This window comes from Eucyclogobius newberryi, unplaced genomic scaffold, assembly GCF_026437365.1.
Source record: "Eucyclogobius newberryi isolate DKJ021-1_F unplaced genomic scaffold, fEucNew1.0.hap1 SCAF_7, whole genome shotgun sequence".
In the NCBI taxonomy this organism is placed as follows: Eukaryota; Metazoa; Chordata; class Actinopteri; order Gobiiformes; family Gobiidae; genus Eucyclogobius; species Eucyclogobius newberryi.
In genome coordinates, this window is record NW_027316389.1 from 16631466 (window position 1) to 16646132 (window position 14667).

Consider the following 14667-nt stretch of genomic DNA (forward strand, 5'->3'; position numbering starts at 1 on the left):
CAATGTTGTAAATCTCTGCAACACAACCAAATGACAGCGTGTGTTGTGTGCAATGACTTTTATGGATGGGCAAGCAGACTTCATCAATATTCATGGATAATATTTGCATGCAAAAGAGAAAAGAAAAACATGCAAAAGCCAATATCGAACCCTGGTCCCTCATGTGAAGGGCAACTACTGGATGGATTCAATAGTCTCACTTCACCAATCAAGTTTTTTACATAAACTAGAACTCTATGTTATAAAAATACTGTATACTGTATTTCTAACTAACGCTTTATCATGAACAGAGCCATGTCTCAAAAAGATAGTTTTTAAGTCACTTGTTTAAACTTGGTGCTGCTGTTGCTTCACTTTTCCTCTGCACATGCTCAGTTAGGGCCAAACATCAAAGATTCCCACACAGGTTTATCTGGCGTGGTTTGAGGCTGTGTTGTCCGTGCGCAGGCCTCCAAGACATGCTGCGGTTGTAAAAGCTCATGTTTGAGAGCGGAGCATGAACGGCCCTCTGAACACGGCCACAGACTGAGCAGCTGTGGGAGAAGAATCAAGCTTCCTGCAGTACTGCTCTGTGGGCTGTAGAGGCCACTGAAGGACATCGTGACTTCAGCAGTAGTGAGGTAGGGAGGTAAAACAGGCTTATTTGGACATATTTTGGAACAATTTAGATACAGTTGTGACAAACTGTAATTTTAGATTTTAATGGTCAGTCACTGCTTGCCTTGATTGCTCTGACCACACGCCACTGCTACAGAGGATACAGAGTCATAGAGTTTAATTATAAACTGGGAAGACTACTTTTCCATTCCACTTCTGTGAATACCTATTTTATTTATCTACCTATTTCACCTACAAGATACCTCCGCCCACATTCCTGAATTAATTCCTATTGTTTGAAAAATGAATACTCTGAGTGACACATCTAAGGTTAAAATATTACGTAATGTAAATGAAAATCTGCTGCTTGTTACGGTGATGTCACTATGAAGACATCAATTCTGCAGTTTTAAACAGGAAGTCAATGGACCTAACCCTATTACTAATCTGTTTTTTTGTGGTTTAAATAAATACATTTTTAAAATTCTATACGTGGTAGTTCTCAGTGTTGGGAAAGTTCACTTTCTACATGAACTAGTTCATAGTTCACAAATTTGAAAATGAACTACTAGTTCAGTTCATAGTTCATAATTCAACATTTTAATTAAGTTCACAGCTCCAAAAAATAAACTAGTTCAGTTATTTTTTTCAATATTATGCTATAATGTTTCTAAATTATTTCCACAGCCCACATACAACCACAGGCAGCAATTATTTTATTAGTTTAATGCTGAAACTATGTGTCAGATCTCATCTTCATATCCAATTTTGAATCCTTACCAAACCCGGATTTACATTCACATTGAAGGGACAGACTTCCCCAGAGGCAAAGTTTGCACAGAAATGCAGATTGTTCCCATTCTCACCGACCTTATCATAAAACTCACGTAACTGGTCGTAGGGCGACTCCTGCTGCTCTGTTACTGTCGCGTCCATGCTGCTTTTTGTTTTGATGCGCATGTGCGGTGCGGTGCGACACCTGAAATCTCTGTCGCGCTATCAGCCTCTACAACATTGGAGCCCTCACACTTTTCCAGACATAAGCTCTTTTTGGGGAACTTAACGGTGTGTTTTTCGCCTGGAAGTCTTTAGAAATCTAACACTTTATTGAACGAAATTAAAAAGAATTAAAGCCGCGGTAGCGGCGATGATGGCTCTCGCCTTCCCGCGCGACCGCCTTCCCGCGCCTCCATGTTTTCTGCAGCGTTTTGCGGCATACCAAACGAAGCTCAGTAATTCACCGTTGATGATTGCGTCGTTTGCGATTCAAATAGTAGTTTGTCGTGACAAATTGCAAGATTGTGCTGAACGCAGACCTGAGCAGGGAGAAAGAGAGAGAGCCTCAGTGACCCGGGACTTTTCATTGATGTTCAGGGGGTCAAAAATACCCGAGTTGAGGCAGAAAGAATAAAGTCTAAAGAATAAAGTCTAAAGAATAAAGTCAAAAGAATAAAGTCTAAAGAATATTAATTCTAACGCGGCACGAGAGGAAATGTCCCATCAAAATAAAAGAGGAAGAGGAAGTGAAGGCATTCATTGCGCCTCTGCTGGCCAATAGTGAAAATACACAATACACAAAATGGCGTCTTGAGGAGAATATAATCTATAAGTTTCAAACAAATCAGACAATGTTGAGTTTTTCACACAATGGGTAGGGGGTGCTATAGAGTAAATTTGTTACATGGCTATTAATTATTTCCAATCAGATCATAAAAACGCATTAGTGAGTGAAATATGAGCTTCGTAGATCAATTCCAATAGGCGTGACTTGTCCTTGAAAAAAAAGGAAATTAAGCCTTTTTTGAGGGCGTGTTATGCGGAGACCGTAAAGAATATCAACATTCTTTTCAATATGTATTAAATTTCAATGTCTTTAGATGCAAAAGGTGTTGTTTTGAGCTCGATCAGACAAAAAACCTAGGACAAGTACGATTTTGAAAAAAAAAAAAAAGTCAAGCGTGGCGGTGCCACTTTGATTCAACATGGCTGACTTCCTGTTTATCATGCTGTCAGGTGTGTTTTACTCGTCAAAGGTCAGAGGTCAAAGGTAACTCTAGAACAATGTCTAACGCAAGAACAATGTCTCGATCCATTCCATTCTGGAAGGCTCGAGCCAATGAACGTTCCGTTCACAGACACCAGAAAGAACGCGTTCACAGTTTTGTTCGTCGGCAGTAATACAGTGCGTTCAGTTCACGTTCACCAAAATTATGAACGCGTTCATGAACTTTCGTTCAATGAACGCGTTCAGGCACAACACTGGTAGTTCTAATACAAAAGCATTAAAATATTTCCTGTTTGAATAACGATCTGATTTATACAGCCATGATTCTAATTGAATGCAATGATTAGTGTTTCAATATATATTTATCTATTGACTGCTTAATTAATTCAAGTCTGTCTATCCAATTTGAGAGGCCACAGTTTTTTTGGTAAATTAGAGAAGGACTACCCATAGTTTTCATCACACTCTGGACCTGTAAGATCTGTCACTTTTGAATCAACCACGCACAACTCCCCCACAAAACCATCCATCAATGCAAATCCTGTAAATTGTACATTATTATGTGACAGTAGTAAATGCCCTGAACACCAGCCGCACTAATTACTCTGGATATTTCACTGCCATAGTCATAATCAATGGGCCTTGTAACACTCCATTACAGCCTAATTGGATTTGTGTGTGCTCAGACTGGATTGTGTGGGTTTGGGTCGACCTGACAGAGGTGCTTATCATCACCCACAGCTGCAACACCCGCGTCTCATGTGCGCCGCATTTTCACACCTCCTGCCTTTATACACTGAAGAAAAGTTAATTATTTTGTGGGATTTTGGGTGTAAATCCAAACGTTACATGGTAGAAGTCAACCTTGTATATCTTACACAATTTTGGAATGTCATCAGGGCTATTTTATAATGCCTGTTCCCAAACGGTCTTTGAAGGTATTACACCCCATTTCTGTCCTCCAGGCTTTATTTAAATGTATACGATTTATTCACACATTTTACTGCACAACACATCTCAGACTTAAAGGTGCAACTAATTAATTCATTAATTTACATTTTATTTTGTAGAGCACAGACCAAATTGACCTTTTTTGTGATGTTTTTTTGGTCATTGTTCGGTTTAGACAAGCAGATTGACCAACATGACATGATATTCAGAGCACGCCTTGGTGGTATTAATTATTGTTTTCTGCTGGATGCATTTGATTAAGATAAGGTATTGTCATCTTTATGGTGCAATAAACGCAGAACAGATAAAGGAGCTTGCTTGGTGTGAAGGGGCCCTAAAAGATGAATGTTTAAACTTGCCTTTCCATGGGTTTCAGAGTGATGTAAATTAGCAGTGTTGCCCGGCCAAATACCAATTCAAAACAAAAAACTGAATGAATACCATATATAGTTAGTATTTTCTGTTTCAGTCCAGAGATAAAACTAATTGAGGCATGTCCTTGGCTCACTATAGGTTTTATGAATCACTCTATTGTAGCAAACTCGCTTTGACAAGGACTTTTTGGTCTGAAAATAACACAGAAGATTGAGGAACGGATCGGATTTATGCAGAATCGACACCCGAAGCACTACTCTCTTCACAAAATATTCAGAGGACGTGTCTAATGCATTTGAGCGACACGCGACACGTAATAGCTGCAGTTGTTGGACCATCCCAAGTTTGGAGAAAATATCTGATGCCCTTTATGTCCGAACAGAATGTAGGAGGGACTGGCTGGTCAGGCAAGCTAAAAAGGGCCACAAAATGCTTTTTTACACAGGGACCTCAACAAACAGCCCTGGTTGCGACATAACACTTATTCTGCTGATGTTGTTTTGCACGTGGATGTGTTGTCATGCATTATCGTCTACTCAATGAAGCAAGACAACAGCCCAATCTAATACTTGTTTTGGGCCTGTCCATGCAGACAACTTCACTCTTTCCCTGTTTCTGCGTGTAGATATCATTGTAAACACACTTGCTCCCAGACTGTGAAGCGTCTTGTGAATATAAATTGGCTGTTACAAATGTCCTGCCTCAGATGGAAAATTACAATTTCATGAATGACATTTTAATTATGTATACAAATCTCATCCAGCATGCCAAACATAATTGCAGACAAAATGACATTTTCTTTTTAGGGAGAAAAAAAATACACAACCATTTAGCATTGAATATTAAGACATTTCTTGCACATTCTGAAGAGCGGTCTCGGGGGAATCACGCGGGAGCCAGACTTCACACATCTCTGCTGGAATGAGCCTGCTCCGCTCAGATCACTGCCTTTTTAATCAGACATCAGTCATAATTCATATATTTTTGTTTGTGTTTAAGGCTCAGCAAAAGAACGATTAATCAAACATTCATTTCAGGAGATTTGTTTGAACAATAAACACAGGGGTCAGACCATTTGTGACTAAGCTTGAAGTCAAATTTACAAATGACAATAAAGAGAAGGGGTTAATCATCAGACGTGCAGTCCTCATGTCACGATGGCAGTGGAATTTGTAACTCTGAAAACATTTGTCAGACTTTGACAAGAGATGTTGATCCTAATGTGTTCACCACAGTCACAGGACGTGCTTTGAACCTAGGGGGTCTTTCAATGGGCCCACCACCCTGCCCATGTCCCACATATGCTCCTCAGCAAAGACACTGGCACATCTGACACTATCTGGAATGCACTAAACCATTAATAAGCATGTGTAAACAAAATGTGACGTTAGAAAAAGAAAGCTTAATTTATCATGTTATTATGTGACTGACCTGTGTGTCGTGGGTGAGCAAAGGAGGAAGATCAGATGAAAAAAGAAGTTCTGGCTGTGCTCCACATTTCTCCAAAGTCTAGACGGACAGCCTGAATGAGGAATAAAATACTTCTAACTATCATGTGTTTTGGGACTGCCCTTTAAAAATGTTTTTCACATCACCACCCTTTATTTCAGAACTATTAGGCCTCAAAACTCCTGTCGTGGGCACAATGAATAGAAATAGTCATAACCAAGATTTGGATGACTCAGACTGCACTTGATGAAGAAACAAAAACTGGAAAATAAATAGATTAGTTCATAAATTATTAATGAAATACTTACTTTACAGACTGTGGACAAAATAACATCGGTCAATGTTTGATTGACATCTTGTGCCATGAATCTTTGTTTGATTTGTCTTTGTGTTCGTTTTTAGTTACGTTTATTTGTACTATTTGCAAAAAAAACAAAAGAAGGAGAAGAAAAAAATAATGTGTACAATGTGTTACAGAGAATTTAAATAATTATCGGTATGTTTTTTTGTTTTTTTTGTATTTTTCAATTAAATACATGAGTTCAGTCAAAATGTTGATTTTCATTTTCAGGTTGTTTTCCATTCCTTATATTCAGACAAACTACCCTTGTTATGATAGAAAAATGAAGCAACCTTATATTCGAACAGGGACAGTAAATAATTACATGGAAAATTATCAATAGCAACATTTCTACTTTCACACACAAAATGTTCCAGTCCGTAGACTCAGCTATTCATATGCAAACATGCTCCTGGATCAGAACATTAAATCTGGGCACAGAATGTATCAGTGCACTTTGCTTTGTTGAGTTACTGTAACACTTTGAATCACGCCCCCTCCGTTTCTCTCACCAACTCATTTTCATCAACACTTATACGCATGACCTGGAACATTATTACAGAACAGACTGTGATTTGCATGAGCCTGGTGAGCGGCGAGGGAGCGGCGGGGGAGTGGCAGAGGGGCTTGTGCATACGGGAACAGCATAGTAACTCTCCTGGGTCAGCGTCTTCTCGTCTCCTCCTCCCAAGGTGCAGTCGTCTCATGGTGAAGCCGTGTTATGAGGGATTATGAAGGTGTCATCATCTGTTATCTCTGATGGCGGCTGACAAATGGTGACAATACGTTTCCATATGTTCTTTCATGACAACATTGCACGGCATCGGCCCAAATGTGAACAAATGTGCAACGATTGTTGTGAGAAGAAACATCTGGATTTAAAGACTGTTGACGATTATTGACAACAGTGATGTCATTAATTCACTTTAATTCATGGTGTAATAGATTCTAGTATGTGACCAGCTTTCTGAAATCAAGCTTCCTGAATTATAAAGTTAATGTGACATAAACCGCCAGATAAAAATAACCTTATATTTATGTTAGGAGTATAGCTTGAATTCAAATGACAAATTTAGTTTGAAAATAGTGACAGTTAAAGATGTATTTTTAGTTATTCTTATGGTTACAATGTGACCTGAACAATCATTTACCAGTTAATCAAAAATAATATTGACCACTGGTGAGTCCACTGGAGTGTCTGTGCCTGACCTGTCTGAACTATTGAGTCCCTCTTTTATCTAATATAGGTCAGGCTTTATGGAATTCCTTGCTTTTGATTGGCAGTTTAAGTTCTGCAGTATCTCTCTGATTGGCTGCTGCTCATTTGCTATGTTTAAATTATGAGCCAGGCTTTGTTCTTGAACGGGATTGCTTGACCAAGTCCATGCACTTTCTGAACACAATAACTTGTCTTTCTCTTCAGGTGGTATCATTACAACCTTACAATCTTAGGACGCTTTGAGAGTTTGGGAACACACAGCTGTAATTAGTTGGCGCTCTGTCCCCATTTCCTTCATTGTTTCTGTTGCATACTCAACTCTAAGTATTCTATGATATGTTTGTAGCATGACATATCCAACTCACTCTCTCTTGTTCAAGCTACAACCTCAAACTTGGATATCCCACATTTCTGTTGTAAATTAGGACATTTTCTGATTACATGTAAATTATTTGTAAAACCCGCTCTTTGTGACAAATTAGACGTCTTTGGATCAATAGGTTGCAAATTCAAACCTCAGAGGAGACTGTTACTTGGATTTGATACTAACTCTGCAACAAGTCTGGGAAAAAAATGCTTTGAGCTGCATTTGAGCTTTGAGCTGCAATACTGAGGACACAAACACATTATTTCAACCTTACAATATAGAACCCCAATGTAAAGGGCTCATTCACATTACAATAACACTGTTTAAGGTTTATGACATTTTATACCATTCCTGCATACACCAAAACATATCTACTAATAATTAAAGGAACAGGGGACAATTTAACTCTGATTATGTTGATCCGTAGTTATAATCAGGCCTAACCTTACACGATTATTGCCAATGTTTAGGTTCACATGTTTGTCTTTCATATCCTTTGTGTGCCGGCCGTGATGGAGGAAACAACTGGGCCACGGGGAGCAGACAGTTGAATGATTGATGAGCAGCTTATTGTAAAGTGTGTTCCTCCATTCATTTTACCCCAGCGTGCTAATGTGTTTTCTCTGTAATAATCTGTGTCATTTTTCACTCTGATAAACTGGACTCCCCGACCACACACCATCGCTCTTTGATTAAACAGATAAACGTCTACTGCAGCTTCACAGAGAAATGACTCCAACTGAGCAATGAGCCAAATGACTGGTCTCTTGTTGCCTTTAGCTTTTTAGACATTAGCAACATGAGCAACAGGCAACTAGTGCATATTATAACACCGGCCCCACACCCTGTCTGCACGGAGCGAGCACGGTCACAGAAATCTCTCTCTCAGTTTATATATATAACAAACTGAGTGAGATTGGCAGTTTGACAGATAGCAGAAGCTAAACTAGATCTAGATGGTTCTGTGCGAGGTCCACAAAGGTTCATTGCTTATCCACTGAATGTATTTCTCTGACCACAGATAATCCCATGTCTAGCTCTGCTTCTGTTGACTATTGCTCTGTGCAGAGGTGATTGACAGGTATAAGTCAGAGTCTCTACTGACATCTTATTGGCCTGGGTCAGTGCGAGCGGCGCAGTGCTCTCCTCCAACCCCTCCACACTGATATACACACACAACTACACACCCACACACACACACACACACACACACATGCACGCACACACACACGCACGCACGCACACCCACACACACACACACGCACGCACACACCTCTCGCTCATCACACACACAAGAAGATTCCTGTCTTCTGAATTATTGACCAGATCAGTCTCAATGGACAAGGCAGGATGTCCTTCAGCACATTGTGTTTTGTTGACTGAGGATTTCAGCACCAGGTCTATATTTACACACTGCGAGCAACCAATTAAAAAAAAAATCTCTTCGAGCAAATCACTTTGTTTCATGGCTTGATTGTTGACAACTGGTGAAGTCATCATCGAATTCATATTTCATCTTCACCTGTGAAAAAAAAAAGTCTTGTTGTGATATTGTGAGAAAAACCATCAACGTTTTATGATTATTCACAATTTCTGAGAACGTGACCAAACCACAGTGAAATCTTTTGTTTTCTTTCATTCCCCTTCACATTATAGTTCTTCAAGTTTGTGCGCAGCTTCATAAAATCAAATGTTTTACTTTACATTAATATAAACCGTATGTATATGCTACGATTGTGGCCTGAATAATCACAATTATTAATGAACCCAATAATGTTGACATTTTTTGTAGCGAATAATTTATTTTAATAGCTATGCGTTAACAATTGGTCATGTCATGATCAAATTCAAACTTTATTACATTTCTACACAAATATGTTGGTAATTCTTCCTTAGTAACATGCATACACTATTAAAAACACCAGATATTTGAAGTGTTCTCAAATACCTTTTAACGCTTTTAAAACAAATAACTAGTGCTTATGCCTTACATGTAGTTTACTGAGGAGCCTCATTACTACTAATATTTCCAATAATATTCCACTTTATTTGCTTTATTACATGGCTTAATTGTATCCAGTCTTTGTATAAAATGTACAGTGTTTGATCAGAACAAAGAGAAGATGGCCCTGGTGCGTGTGGAGACGGCAGCAGCTGCAGGGGAATGCGGGGGCTGCACAAGAGGCTGATATATTGTATTAAAGTCATTATTCTGTGACTGTGTGCGCTTTGAGCTCAGAGAATCAGAGAAAACATTAAAAAAAACATATGCGTGAAGTGACCTGTTGCTTAGGAACCGCAGACTCCGCCCCATCGCACAAGAGAGCTGCCAAGGCCGAGGCAAAATGGATTCCCGCAGAATATGAAACGACTGAATAATGAGCTAACATGAGGAAATATGTGCACTTTTATGATCAGGGAAAATTAGCACATTTTGAGGCCACAATATTATAAAGCATTCAATTTGATCTCTATATTCTCTGCTTAGTTATCCGCCAAGATTTAATTTTCAGAGATTTGCTTAAAATGTTGTATTGTATTGACAAGAGTCTCAGATTTATCCTTCTAAAATTACAACTTCGAAGCCTGAAATTATTGATGGAAAACCCACATGAAATCTGTTTTAGATTTCAATGACAATCAAATATTTAAATCTTTATTTTCTGTTCATCTGCTAATCTGCGTTCCTGCATAAAAGTCTCAGGGCTATAGGCCATATCTACTTCAAAAAGTATGTCATAAAAATTCACGATAATTTCAACAAGAAAAAAAATGTAATCTTTAAATGTTTTTGCTTGAAAAAATAAAAAAGAGCATTACATTGTTTACCAAGTTAGAATTATATGTGTAAATAATTCTGGTTAATGTCATGTGCCAATGTAAAGCTTTCAAGGCAAATTTGATAAAGGAAAGTCAATTTTAGTCTGTAAATCATAAAAATCATGCTAAAATTCATACAGTTTGCCAATTTTATCGAGTAAGCAATTGTGGTTGAGGTGCCATTGTTGATCTTTCAGAACATTCGCTAAAAGAAAGTATCGCAGATAAAGAAAGTCAACAAAGTATCACTTTTGATGAATTGGTTTTGTATTTGATAATATCTTTTCTTTTCAAATAGAACAGTGCCCTTTGCCTCCAACCCGCAGATCCTCCAAACCTCAGCGTGCCCCTGTGCCCCCCCATGCCGCCCCGCTGTGAGGGAAGTGCTGGCAGAGTGCAGGGCAGCTTCAGATGAACACTTGAAATGGAATGGCGGCGATGGAGGCGTGTACACTCATGAATGTTTGATCTGCACTGGGCTTTGAGGCAGAGAGAAAGAGCTCCCTCTACAGTGCGGGGGGAGGGGCCGAGACCAGCAACAACATCCACAGACAAACAAAGATCAGATACATAAAGAACGACTCAAAATTCAACAAAAGCAAACAGTGACATGTTCAACAAATGTGTGGATTAGCACCACAGAGGAGAGCTGGGAGGAGCCCACAAACGTCCATCAGACTCCACGACTCACTGGCCCATAGCACAAGAGCACTTTGATCCTGTTAATATGTTTTTATTAGTTTTGTGTTTTATTTATCGATTGATCCAAGGACTGATTAATTATTGTCTATATGAAGGGAGCTGGCTGCTTTGAAATTTCCATAAGACTTAATAAAATGTACATCTAACTATAGCTATCTATTATATGCAATAATGTTCATCATCTCACAGATTAAAGTGCATGTTAATCTTTTTTTAAGTTTATCTTTGTAAGAGAAAAGGTCAGTCACAATAAAATCAATATGTCAGCTGTAGTAACAAATTCAGAAAATAACAAAAACTAAAATCCTCCAGCTGCTGTCCTTACCAAGCCGAGCACAAAGATCTGCAGCCGGGTCCTGACAGGTCGCCTTAACGGCATTGAATATAAATATCCCTCATGAAGGATTAATAAAGTAACCTTGACTACTACAACAATCATTAGAACTGCAAATATACAATTGAGCGATTGCTCATATTTTTGAAGTCTCTTCTGTTAAAAATGTAGACGATTCAACCTTGCGGTTGTATAATAATGTCTTGAAACCATTCTGGCATTCTGATGGTAATCAGGTACTCAGTGAGGAGGGAGCCAAATAGGATGTAGATAGCCCATTACAGGGCTGTTAGTTAAACCAAGAGGGTCATTTCAAGTGAAACCAATTACTCCTATTATCAGGAGGGCCCGCCCAGTGGGCAGGGCTTACACAGAGCAGAATATAAAACATGAGTTCCCAGACTCGATTCACAGATTGAGAATGACTCTTGTTTTGTTTTTCTAAAAGTTTTTTTTTATATATATATATATATATATATATATATATATATATATATATATATATATATATATATATAATGGAACACTCAAATGAGGGATTGCACCAACTTCTAGAAAAATAAATGTATAATGTGATATATTTTTCAACCTTCCTTCAAAATAATGAATTCCTCTAAGAATAAGAAGAGTCCTGCCCCTATATTGAGACCACAGCACATCAGGATCTTTTTGCTGTGAGGCAAACGCTCTAACCACTACTCTTACTGTGCCACTCAGAACATGTTGGCTAAAACTTCTTTTAGATATATTTTAGTCATAGTGATGTGAAATCCTTGACTAGTGTCGGTATCTCGGTTGTACATTTGCTCACACACCTGCTCCCACTGATGTTGTGTCCTTGGACAATATAACATCATATTTTTAGCTCAAGGATTTATGTGCCAGCTCTAATTTTAGTCTGGTTTTAATATTGAATGCACACTGCTCTGATCCAAAATGGCCGACTGAGAGTGCACTCACTGTAAAAACATATAACCCTGGTCTAAATGAATGATGTCTGTGGCACGTCTCCATCTGCAAAGGAACATGAGCCTCTGAAAGCAGACATCGCTCTGCCCATCTGCACATTCACCTCTTTCTTCCCGTCAGCCCACCTCCCCCACTCTCACCCCTCACACACTCTCACTCCTCCGCTCCCACATGTGCAGACAGCAGGCTCTGAAACTTTAATGGCATAATGTTATGGCTACATGAATGTTGATAGACGCCTTCCCTTTGAGGACAAACCACGACCGACAGCAAAGGTTGAACAATATCACTCCTGCTCACAATATATTAAACAATTACACTTTCTTTTTTCTATATTTATGTAGATTGTTTAACCTATTATAAACCTATTATATTGAAGAAACGTAAAAATTAAGAGACTGGTGATGAAATACCGAATCTGTCTACATTTACTAGTATTCATTCACTTCTAATTAATCACATACTTATTTTGATATATATTTATTCCCCATAGAACAAAAAGGATTTATTTTTTCTTCTTAACCCACTCACTCGTGGATTAGGGGTCAAGCTCGGCTGACTGGAGCTCCTCACATGACCAGAGGTATAATGGACAGACCTCAGACTTAATCAACATTCCAGCCATTTTAGTCTATTTTACTTTGCTTGACTTCTGGTGGTCCCAGAGTCTCTAAAAGCCCAGTAGTAGGTCAAGCGTTTGACATTTACCAAGCTCCTGTGTTATGGAATCAGCTCCTGCCCATGTTAAAGAGGCCGACGCACTCTCTTCATTTAAGATCAGGCTTAAAACGTTCCTCTTTGAAGACGCTTATGGTCAGGCCAGTTAAGAACAGAAATAAACCTATAGTTTCCCAGCTACACTGCCCTAGGAGCAACTATGCTGGGGGAAGTATGGCAGCTTGAGCACTATCCTCTGCTGCTGACCTGTAGATCCGGAAGCTTATCAGCCTGGAGGAATGCTCTCCACTCCAGATGAACAGCTCCCCCTGAGTGGTTCTGGCTCCACAGTCTATCTGCAAATGGAAGTGGATCAGTCCTGGACCATCTGCAGCCCTCCGTGGGGAGAAGGATCTCTCCTACACAGTGGTTCTCTCCAAAGTTTCTACTTTTTCCCAAAGAGTTTTGTTTTCTTGTTTACAATTACATCGCTGAATCTGTTTTCACTGTCACCCTTCGAGGCGACTGCTGTTGTGATTTGTGGATTTAAAAAAATGTACTGAATTGAAACACATATTAGAACTGGACAGTTGCATAAAGTAATGTAAAAAGTAAATGTGTTTCTGTTGTGTCAGTCTCACAAATGACCATTAAAATCCGCGTTTTGCAGTCAGTACCTTTCGATTCGATTACGCTTTCAAAAGAAATATCATAAAGGAAAGTTCACAAGGTTCATTATCAACTAACTCCACAACAGAATCAGCAAATTAAGCACAGACATTTACCTCCCACATCTCAATTGTAATATCAGACCTACAACACTGCGATGTAGTTTGTAAAAAAGCTAATGATAATTCTTTGTGTGTTGGTGGGTGAGGAGTAGGAGACAAGCTGTGAGCTGCTGAACTCACACATTACAGCACCAAAGGGAGACGCTCTCCACTGATCTCCAGCCCACAAGAGGTCAACATCCTCTTCCAGCAAACAGCTAGGTGCACTGGGTAATGTAGTGTGGGCGCTGCCTCAGATATAAGTTTTATAATGGGTATTAGAGCATGCTTTAAAATGCTGTTTAAACAACTAAAGAAGGATTTCATTATCATAGATCTTCAAACTCCGGAAGGAGGAAGTACAATAGGTGTTCAAATCTATCCAAATATTCCCCCAGCCCCAGATAAAGCGGAAGAAAATGGATGGATGGAAGTGGAGCTAAGGTGGTCCACCCCAGCACAGCCAGTCAGAGCGCTGCTTTTGGAGCTTATGAGAAATTAAACTATGTTATTAGCTGCAGACAGTGCACAGCGGCATCATTTTGTTGCCCTTCGAAGAAACTGCTTTAGTGATTTTGGGTGTTACAAAGATTACTTAATTAAAAGTGATGCTTTTACATTATGCTCTTTAGGGGAAAACACAACATTGAGGGATACAGAGTTTTGCACAATTTCTGGAAGGATAAAAATCCCAAAGCAAATGTGATGTTTGAATTGCTGTTCATGGTTAATTACTTACAACCTTATAGCAGCATTGCAGGTCAATATTTCATTATAGATGAGGCAATAGCATTGTAAGGCATATTATTTTGTTCTTGATTACATGCTTTCCCATTTTACTGATGAATAAGCATTATTGATCCACATCTCCAAAGTCCCGGTCGAATAACACAGCTCAGTGATCATTAAAAGGCCGTATGCGTTGACTTGTTGTCGCTAGATGTATTTTTGAATGAACATGCTTTGTCTTGTAGTGCTCGCTGAGTCGCAACGGCAGGACATGCTGTTGCTCTGCCTCTGGACTCGGACAAATGACAGAATAATTATAGACATTTGGACCAGCGTGAGCGATGTGTGTGCGTGCGCAGAATACTGATTTTCACACGTTTGAA